Genomic DNA, 11,069 nt, shown 5'->3' with positions numbered 1-11,069 from the left:
ATTTCTGTCTTTGAGAGCATAGAGTTGAGTGATAGAGAAAGGATCAGATGAGAAGTCCTGGACTTTACTTTGGATGCTGCAGGTATTTGGCATGTAAGTGCCCCAGTTGAGACACCCTAGATACCAATCATCCCTGAGGCATAAACACAATCTGAGAAATACTGCAGAATATTCCAATCCCTTTTAAATTGATGTCTAACATGTTCTTATGCTTGAACAAAGAGACCCTATTTTTATTTTAAGCAGCAGTGTTCCTAAAAGTTCTTGTTTTTCGTGTTGTGAAGGAAACTAATAATTCACTAAGCAATGATGATGTAGTTGCATAATAACATCTAACACTTTCATCATCAACTCCAACACTTTTATACAGCCGAATGCATGTTTGAAGGCAAATCCCATCCTCCCCTCTAAATCAACTTTCGAACGAGATGGCAACACAGTCTTTCATCTGATTTAAAACAATGTGATGAAATGGGAAAATGTCAAAGGTTTTCTTAAATCCTTTATAATTGGTTCTGAGGTTCTTCATCTGATGTAACATTGTGAAGGTATATGTCAGGTAGATTTTGCAGTGGGGATCTGTCTGGCCAGAGGCTCCAAAGATCTGTGCATCCTTTAATAGCAGCTGCTCACAGAACGCAAAACAGCCAAAGGCAATGATGTCCTCTCTTTGGCACAAACCCATCCACAGTTATCTACATGTTCATTGCTACCCTTAGTGGTTCTTCGAGTAAAGACGCATTTGGTGTCCATTTTGTTGCAGTGAGGCTTGTTTTTGTCCAATAGCCGAGCATACAGTAAGCAAAGAGTGTAGCTGGGAAACATCGACGATCGTGATGTAAATATAGCAAGTTTGAATTGAGTAAAAGGGCACTGCACCAACTATAAACATGCCACGGTCAGAGCATCGTTTTTGGCAATCAAATGATTACATGAAGTGACTTTGTATGAGGGTTATGCAGTTTTCGGGGCCAATATGTTTTGGGCCAACTGGACGGCAAGTCTGACAGAAACGTGCAAGATAAAGTATGACAGGTTTATCTTTAAATACTTCATTTTTCAACGGATTTAAGATGAGGACGGTCCTGTAACTACAACTCCACTCTGTCTTTGTCCTTCCTCTCGCTCTCATTCTGTCTCACACACTTGCATTTGCACACAATCAACGGACTTCATTTATTTCAATTCATCTCTAAGAAACACATGGAAAAAAACAGCAATGCATGCGGTGCACATTTCTGCACCAGTGGCCCGGTGCACTTCCAGTGAGTTCATTCTTTGTTGTGAGCATTATTGTTTTAAAGAGGAAGACAAAGCGGGGCAGTGTCCCAATGATGCTGTTTCATGTTAGAAAGTAGAACACTGCAGCTTTTGTGTTTGTCACCTCCAACCTCTATGCAGCCTTACTAAACTTAAAGGTCACAAATAGCAGGGTTGCATTTGGAGAACCAAACATGACTCCACACTTGTATCAATATTCCTGGTGCTTGATGCATGACATCTTCTGTATTTTTTATTAGGGGGTTTTGGCAACACAATTAAAACGTTTAATAACTGTGAATGCTACGAGGGGCCTGTTAGGACTTAACTATTGAGACGCTCTCGCAACTCACTACTGAGACACTCTTACACGTGCTAATAAGACACTCTTACGTTCGCTATTGAAATGCTTTCACACAAACTACTGAGACACACATACATACATACATACATACCTACTCTGTAAACCTATGCACGTGCATGTAGAAAACATTATACATACTTGTCTGAAACACTTACACATACATATGAGAAACACACATGCACACACATATACTTCTGTGTCATATACACACACACACACACATATGAAATGCTTACATGGATACAACGCCTGGATACAGCCTACGAGGCGGCTGACAAACCGACCGCTGTTGACAAACGGGCCGCAGCCTTCGTTACAGGACCGCAGCCTTCGTTACGAAGCAAACAAATTTACAAGTCCGGTCTTAAAAGTATATTAAGGAAGGGTGTAAGATTGTCGCTTTTCGCTGTTCAAAACCTGCACGCTTCCGCCTTCCGGTGTAACTGAGATACCTTCCGTATGCTAGTGAGATTTCATGTATACACATTAGTGAGATGCTCTTACATTCACCTGTGAGATTACTCGTATGAACACATGTGAAACGCTTGCACATCCTCATGTAGGAGCATACATACATATAACTGAAAAACGTATACATACACATAAAACTTCTACACAAATATATGTGAAACACTTGCATATGTATCTAAACTTTTTACATGAGATTCAGTTATGCATGTATAAGTGTTGAACAATATTTATACAACCTTTTCATATGTGCATGCGTGAGAATTTCAGATGGATACTTATACATGTGTCTCAATAGTTAAGACACACACAGCATCCGGTGCTCAATAGTTAAGGAAAGTGTTATCAGAATCTTTTGTATGAAAAGTATAGCAGTGGGTGCAGACTTTGTGGACTCTTTGTGAGCAGTCTTGAGGCGTAGTTTACACGTTTCAGAGGACAGACGGAAGAGGACAACTCGAGTAGATGTGCGGCTCTGTCTTTAAGGGCGGGGCTTGTACGGGTATCCAGTTTAAAGGGCGGGGCTTACACGCTGGTCTCCACTTTAGTTTCTCTCATCGAGTGTAGCGGAGGAGCGACTGCAGACCGGCTCCCTCTCAATCTCCTCACACTCGACTCCAGAGCTCTACTTTGTCCCGTTAATATCCGCAGGTAAGCGCAACAACAACAAAAACTGCGCGCAAACTTTACGCTCCTATTCTCATAGACGCAATCAGGGACAACGGGAATGCCGTGCTGATGCGCTCGCGAATGAAAAAGCCTCATAAGACGATGGGAGATATCACATTATGGGTCTCAATCTGTGCGCAACCGCCTGCCGCGTGTACTTTTTCCTTAATTTCTTTCTTTCTTCTTTCTTTCTTTTCTTTTTTAAAGAACATCCTGGCTGTGAGCCGCTCCCTCTTTAGTGCCACAGCACTTCACCAAAGGCAAAGCAAACGCATGACTGTGGGCCATCCTGCACGTCTGTGCGGCCCGAGCAGCGAGGCGGTCATGTGAACGCATTTTATGTTTCGTCCGCGGGACAACACAAAGAAATGCAGATATGTCCACTTCTGTAGTGCGTGTTCAGCTCCATGGGGGCGGGGGAGGGTCTCAAGCTAAAATTTCTCATCGCCTCATTTGTTGGACGTTGACGTCACATATTCCTAGTTGTCTTTTTTTTTTTTTTTACCAAATCCAAATAGAGAGTTTGACCCAAGTGTGCAGAACCCGGGTAGACCTGTTGTTGAGAATGCAACATGTGGATGGACGGTGTACAAAGTTGCCATTGGGCGAGGATGGACCCCTGTACGGCTGGTCATCAGGCCACTAAGCCCCTCAACGGTCAAGTTTGACCAAAAGAACCAAGCTGAGATTTACATAATGACGGTCGTCTATGGGCGTCAGCGCGTCCAGCATCTCCTGCGGACAAACGCCTCAGGGCAGTTTTGCAGAAGGCCCTCACAGATGAATCCACCTCTCATGGTTTTGTGGTATCCCATTCTTTTACAATCCCACCAACCCTGGGGCGAAAGGCTCTACTCAACCCTCATTGTGCTTGAGTTGGCCAGCAAGTCTTTTGATGTCGGCTTTATTACATCGTATCTGTGGGATGGAAGCATGGAAAATGGGAGAGGGCGGAGGGAGGGAGCTGCGCAGGCTGCATCGGTGTGTGTGTGTGTGTGTGTGCGTGTGTCCTTTCATTTTTTTTTTCAAATGCTTTTGGGCCACAGACCTCATAGGGACTGTCCACAAAACTGGACAATTACTGTGATCGGATAGGTTGTGCAGTGTTTGGAAAACACATGGAGAATGCCCCTCCGCTCCTTATAAGGAGCAGGCCCGACCTGGTGACAGGTGATTGGAATAGCCTCTGGAATGCAATGCATAACAGTCTGCTAGTACATCGGGTCCCAACATTCTTTCCACTAATATACCTCCTCAGCCCTGTCCGATCATCTGAGGTACCCCTCAGAGATGTGCTACCTGTCGAGTGCATTTGAATGATTTCATGTAACACTCAGTAATATAAAAGAGTGGATGAAACACTTGTGCAATTCAACTTTTGTTTTTATTCAAGTTTGAATTGCATTGGACTCGTGTACATTCATACTACGTAGAATCTCAATATTTATATTTACGCATTTATCCATTACTTTATTTGAACAGTTTTAACCATTAACCTCCGCTAACTATTCCAGCAGTTTTTTCATTGTATTGTGCGATCCCTTTCATCTGTTTTTTTTTTTAAGGGCTTTTAGCTCTGTGAAATACTTTAAAGCTTATCTCCAATACTGCCATCTATTTGAACCATGTATCCATTACTACGTCAACTACTTTTATTATGACGTCTCTGTTTGTTTGCTAACCACTTCTCACACACTTTCTCAATCTCAGCACATAGTGAAAGTTGACTGTGGTTACTTCCTACATACTGCCTTACAAACTACACAGAATGACTACACTTTTTTTTTTTTTCTTGCACTTTCTGAATGCATGTTCACAAGCATATATGCTCTTACACAGCTATTCCCGGACTGAAACGCACACCGCTGACTGCAGGCTTAGCACTAAAGTGCATGTAGGGGTTTTTAGTGTACTTAAAAGGGCCTTTTGTAATTGGCACAATATGATATGAGTGCAGAAGAATCTGGAGGTAATTGCACGTAGCGATAACAGGGGTTTGGCAGTGTGGGGCGAGAGCCAGGCCCGGGGTTAAGGCTGGGCGGGCAGGATGTAGGGAACACTGCCATGCGTTTCCGGAGTCTGGCTCTGGACTGCACAGTGCGGTGAAGGCTTCAAGTTACTCTACGCTGGCTCCCTCTCCTCCTACATCGTTCTGGTGCACTTGATTAAAGTTAAATGTTGGATCAGATCATTTATGTACCTCGTTTGGAGAATGATAAACATGTGCTAATGCATGGGGGGGCTTTTGTGCATCTAGGCCTGTGCGCTGATCTGTCAATGCAGTATATGTGGATGTGTTGTTGATCCTAGATGCTCATAATCCACCAAGTATCGAGTTCCAAAGCAGGAATCCAGAGTTTCCTTGCGAGTCAATAGTTCCTTACCGCCGCCGAGCTAAGGCAGCCAATTTGAATAGAATGGAAAACTGGTAGAAGCAATTTTCTAACACAAATGATCAGATCATACTGTAGTTAAAAATATGTTTGTATTTAAAGTGTTCAGGGTGTAGGTTTTCCAAATCTGGTCAGGTTTCCAGTGATTGCAGGCTGACATGTGGGTCCAAACATGCATCGTTTCTGCACAGCAAGTGCCAAAGCTATTTTCTGCTTTCTTCTCACAACACGAACTTCACAGGTTCCTGTCTTTGGCTTATTTCATGCAGATTTGTTTTTTCAAGAATAACAAAGTTACGGTCTGAGTCTTCTGGACGGCAGAGGGAGTAGGACGCGGTTCAACTCCTTTTGAAGTGATTGACAAGCTGCTAGCGATGGGACATTGGTCCTGGACCGGAGCTCCACAGCCCCGTGCTTTTGAATTCGATAGCATGTAATTTGCATCCACCGCGTCCAGAACCGCACGCTAACTTGTATATTATGGAGAGCTTGGAGGGATCCAGAGCTGGAAAATAATTCTTAACTCTTTCAGTGCATAGCGACGCTCAACAAGTTTTAGGCAAACACTGGTCGCCCTTCTTAATTGCTTGTGAAGTCCAATTAGTGCAGGAAACCTGAGAGAATGTTTTACCAGATGTTGGTGATGTAGCTTTTTACAATTCTTGTTATTTTCCTTTTTTTAAAAAGAACTACTGGGTTCCTCATTACGCTGCCAAGCTGCTATCGAACAGTTCTGTAAGGAAACCTCTACGGTGCTCAAGGATGCTCTCGTGTTTCTTCGCTGTGCAATTAGTCTCTTGGGTGATGGAGAATGCTCAGTCATATTCCCCTCTCTAGTGCCCCCGCACCCTGGCTTATACTCGCCACCAAATTAAATCTTACTTAATCAAACCACATTTGCAATATATATATATCTTTTTTTTCCCTCAAGCCACAGTTCCAATTCACACAAGCCCATTAGGAATTTCACAATGATCCTTCCTCAGTGGATCTCTAGCTTTGCTTCCTTTCTTTCCAAACCACTTTCCCAAACTTTTGATTGTCCCGACTGAAGCGGTCATGTGGCCTTGAAAGACCTGTGTTTGAGTTCCCCTCGGCTTTAGTCACACTCCGATGAAGAGGGTTTGTTAGATCAGCCTCTCACTCTTCTGTGATTTTTAAAGTGCTATCACTAAAGGCCAGATTGCCTAATAGGCAGCATGGCATGTCGGCGTTTGGTAATTGGTATATTGGGCCACCATCTGCTTGTTGCCAGATGCCAAGCTCTGCCAGAAGTTTCATAGCTGTAAAAAGAGACTATTGTATTTTTTTCATCAAGCTGAATATTTAGTTGTAGTTTTTTTTTTTTACTGGTGATAATTAGATTTACAAAGCAGCCTTGCTTTGTATCTTAACAGGTAATACCCCCTCTCTTACTCACGTTGTCTTCGCTTCATATGGTTTTTCTGGATGATTGATTGTGTGAGAGTGAGGTCAGTGCTCCCAAGCAGCGCTTCTGATGTCATCCTACAAAGATGCATGTTCTCCTCTCCGTTCCGCAAAGCGGGTTATTCTGAGAAGTCTAGCGCGTTGTTAAGGGGGACGTTTAGCCTTTGGGCTTCTTCTCATCTGATAAAACAAGCACAGGAAATGTCTCTGTTAGCTGATTGGCCTTGTGTTTTCCTTCAGCGTCCTCCCACTGGGACCTGAGACGTGCACAGTGTGTCCCCGTGGCAGAGAAACCATCTTGCTTGTCTCCCCCCTTAACTTACCCTTTGCGTCCTCCGCTTTAACACGCACCCCTTGTACCTCCGCGTGCGTCTCCCTTAAAGAAATAATGACTAAAACGTTCTCACTTCACCTTACTTCTTCTCTCCGCCAACTTTCTGTTCTTTCCTCCCTGTCATCTCTTCACCCGCCCTCCCCCTTCATTCTCCCCTCAGCCTCTCCTCCTCCCTCCCATAGCGTCCTGAATCTAAACAAACATGGCAAGTCAAAGAAGCTTTTCAAAGTCACTATATTTTAGGGTAATGGGGGGTTAAGGGAACGTGGACCATATGAGGTAATGTGAAGCCCATCGGCGTGTGAAAAAAACATTGAGGGTAAACACATGACCGGTGAGGTCATGTGTTTACACGGTTAGCGAGGTTAACCGCTCTACGGGTTGCAAGGGGGCAGTCGGGCAGACTGCCGGGGACAGACGGGGCAGTGTGTTGGTCGGTTATAGGCCTGCCGGATTAATTTGCGTGGCTATCGAGCCGCTGCGTGTGCTGAGGTGTGTATGGCGAATGTGAAGGACAGTTTGAGAGTCAACATTGGACGGCTGCCACCATGGGAGTGAGAACTGGGAAGGGCGAGATAGAGCTTGTGATGGAAATGAGGACTTGCCTCCTACACATAAAACCATCAGTGTCCTGACATTATTGTCATGACTCATGAGTCTGACTTTTACATTTACATTCAATTGTTTTTTCCTCCATTTAATGTCATATTTTCCAATTGAACGAAAGGGATAAAAAAAAAAACATGATTGTGCCTTAAACCAGAATTGACTGTTTTATTTTTTAATTTTGGGCACGTTGGCCTACAAACACACATCATGGACATATCACCATTTATGAGGCAACATTATCCATCATTTGGAATTTTATTTCTGGTCACGTGACTAATGTACGTCCAATACCTGCAGCTACAATGGCAGGCCCCGATCTCCCAATCAACAGCAGCTTTAAGCCGTTCATTGACAATCAAAGGTGTAGTTGACTAATGTACTTATGGTCGGGTACTTGTTGAATCCGCTTCTCTTAAAACTAAATAAAAGTCCATTCATTCATAAAAGTTCCTCAAACTTTTTTCAGTCTGCTAACTAATCCAAGACTCTGCGCACGTGTCTTTATACCAGAGCACCATGTTTGAACCGGTCCGCATCCATCCAGTCGGGAGCAGCGGTAATTGTTTAAGAGTACATTTTATAGAGTGTACTCTTTGTGCCTCCTAATCAGCGGCATGCTGGGGCTTTTACATACGAGCCACCGAGGACTGCTCAGGAATGCATTACACGCATGGCAAGAGGACGGGAGGGTAAGAAAGCCCGCTGTATAGTGGACCACTGCGTCGTGGCTGCCGTTATTTTCCACTTCACATGTCGCCCTGTTGAGACGGGGTGGAGGGGCGAGTGATGCAAAGCGTCTCCTCACTTAACGCCGGTAATAAATATGCGGTATGTCTATATATTTGTGTCTTTGAGACACCAGCTAAAAAAAAAAAGATCTCATCCGTGTACTTGTAGTAGACCTTTTATAGATTAGATCTTCTCTACTGGATTAATTTCACTAAGCATAAGGTAATTTGTCAATTTCTCCCCCTCTACTCCAGCTCTGGTTTGGCAAGTGGACAAGGAGAACAAAAATATGGCCTCAGAAAACTATTTTAATCAGACAGTGTTCCGCAGGGAAAGAAGCTGGCATAGGAGAGCTTTTTACCTCATCAGGAATCTGCCAGTGGTGATTGGGAGAAACACTCAGTCAGGTTATTATTGAATAACCCCGGCTGTGTACTGGAGGGGTTTAACTGTAATAGAGCAGCTACACGGCCGCTAAGATGACAGCCAAATGGTACTTATTAGACTAAGGGCTGATTCATACTATATGCCCCACTGCCGTTGAACCTGGTTGGGGGATGAAGGTTTGGCTTTAATGTCTTCAGTCTAGTCACATTTGTTATGACTGCGATACACATGCGTACAATTATCCTCTGATCAGACCGCAGTTTTTACAAATTTCTCGGCGTAAAAGAAAACCCATGAATACAATTGTTTCATACAATCAAAAAAAAAAAAAAAGTCTTCTTCATTGAGTTGCAGTTGTAATATCCACTGTGTGTTTACATGAAAGCTTTCTTGGAGATGCATGTTAGCAGCTCGACTGGGATGATCGCTGTGGGCCCCGTCGCCTCTCCGCACAAATTGAGCATGACATCTAATGGAGGGTGAGTGTGGATTAATTACCCCCCCCCATATTTAGTCTAATGGCGCCTTCGCTGCTGATTAATGACGACACATGTCACACCAAGAAGGCCACAGCTAAAACATGTCAACAGTTTCATATTCTAATGAGATACCTGCCACTTGGATATTACGCCGTTTGGGATAACGCCGTATGAAAACACTCGTTGTTGATAATATGAGAGATGTCACCAGAATTGATACTGATACTATTAAATAGCTGAGCTACCCGCTACCATCAGTAGTAATATCAAAGTTATATTATGTATCCAACGCATCACATTGTGATTCAGATTCATGGGATTTCACTGGTATTGGTGTCAACTACTACGAACTTCTGGTGTCATAACATCCCTTTTACTTGATAAAGTCACAAGGCATTTGCTGGGTTACGGTATCTCTTGTAGGAATCACTTGGTCATGTGTTATGATGTCTTACGGATGGGAGGTGGATGTGCAATAGCCGACAACATTTTGTCGTTTTAGACCAAAAGATTTTAAAATTATGTTGAATTATTAATTTTTCTTAGAAAAGACATGTTTCTGTGTCCTGTCAATCATGTGCTTTGATTACCAACAATAAAACCAGATCGCAGATCCGAGTGGTCCTCCTCTAGCTGTACATTTTGGTGGTACAATATATAAATGATTCAATAGGCCAACACACATAGCTATATATTCATTCATTACATTTCAATGTATTCTGATAGGATGGTATTGACCCGGCCAGCTTATGGGCTGGGCCGATCCTTTTTATAGGCTATTGGTGTATTAACCTGGTTTTGGGCTCTGATGCTTGTTGATGGTTTATTGGATCAGAGGGATGGGGTGTCTGTTCTGGCTGGCCTCATTAGACCTGCCCTAATGAGACACCCAGACGGCCCCCTAGAACAATGGGTTGTTGTTCTCAAAGAGTGCCTCCAGCGTACGATGGCGTCTGGCTTGCGTCCCGCCAGGTTTTTCATGAGACCCGGTGTGCCTGAGTCGAGCCCTCAGCTCTGCCGTGCCACTCAATTCAGTGACAGCCACCTGCGAGACCACCTTGGAAAATGGGCTCCTATTAGTTCAGGTTTGACTTAATGACCAGTAATGGTACACCGGCTCAGCCAAAACTGCAAAAAGGGCTCCGGGCAGGCCCGAAATGAAATACCAGTCACTCAAGCTCTGAACATAAACACAAGGTGGGTGGTGGGTGAGGGTGAGTTGGTCGCTCTGTAGGTGTGTGTCTGCGCGCATGAGAGAGTTCAGCAGACACGCATCTATGCGTTTGAGATCAGAGGTGATCCAGATGGGGGGATGAGTGAATCCCCCCCCGCGCCCCCCCCCACCCGGACAGATTACCGCAAAGGACGACAACTGTGGTCTGGGATTTATTCCCATTTAGCTTTGCTTCTTGAAGCATATCTCATTTTGCAGTTTTGCCATTAGCTCCAAAAAACTCGAAGCAACTTCAACGGAGCAACCAGAGAAGCTTCCTAAGAGCACCGCTCAATTATTTACAATTTCATGGCTGTCTGAGATATGTGTTTATTGTAATAAATTTAGGAATTAGGAGGCTTAAGTACCCCACATATATTAACCTCTATAGCTGAATTATATCCTCAATTTAGTGGTAAATGCCACATCATGCTAATGTCATTCAATGATTTCGTCTTCCATGGTCTAAAAAATGTGTCTAAAATTAGCACAGGCATTAATATTAAACTCCACCATTTAAAATGATATGGGTCAATAAGCCACTGAATAAAATTACTTTTAGCTCCCAGGGAGAATGAGCTGCTAAGCTCCATGGCCTGCAAAAGGCAGACGGAGAAACATAATGTAATCTTCAATGAAGGAGACAAAGACTGAGGAAGAGACACAGCTTTGTTATGTCTCATGAAGCTCTAGGGTTTCCTGGAATTTCTGGCATTGGTTCCCAAAATCACATAAC

The 11,069-nt window shown here is 43.7% G+C and overlaps 1 protein-coding gene across 12 annotated transcripts in view; it reads left to right on the top strand.

The window, feature by feature from the left end:
* The first annotated feature begins 2,602 nt into the window (after positions 1 to 2,602).
* The window catches only part of cald1a (caldesmon 1a), a 46,063-nt gene continuing 37,596 nt past the window's right edge, over positions 2,603 to 11,069 (top strand). For 9 of the 12 annotated variants that reach the window (XR_013467487.1, XR_013467485.1, XR_013467482.1 and 6 more), the window contains exon 1: positions 2,605 to 2,743. The gene's annotated coding sequence lies outside the window, so the exon portion shown is untranslated. Of the gene's footprint in view, positions 2,744 to 11,069 lie in introns of all 12 variants that reach the window. The other 3 variants (XM_078101769.1, XM_040174267.2, XR_013467489.1) reach the window with 2 other exon arrangements.

This window comes from Gasterosteus aculeatus, chromosome 4 (genome assembly GCF_964276395.1).
Source record: "Gasterosteus aculeatus chromosome 4, fGasAcu3.hap1.1, whole genome shotgun sequence".
NCBI lineage: Eukaryota > Metazoa > Chordata > Actinopteri > Perciformes > Gasterosteidae > Gasterosteus > Gasterosteus aculeatus.
This window is presented reverse-complemented; position numbering and strand designations above follow the sequence as displayed.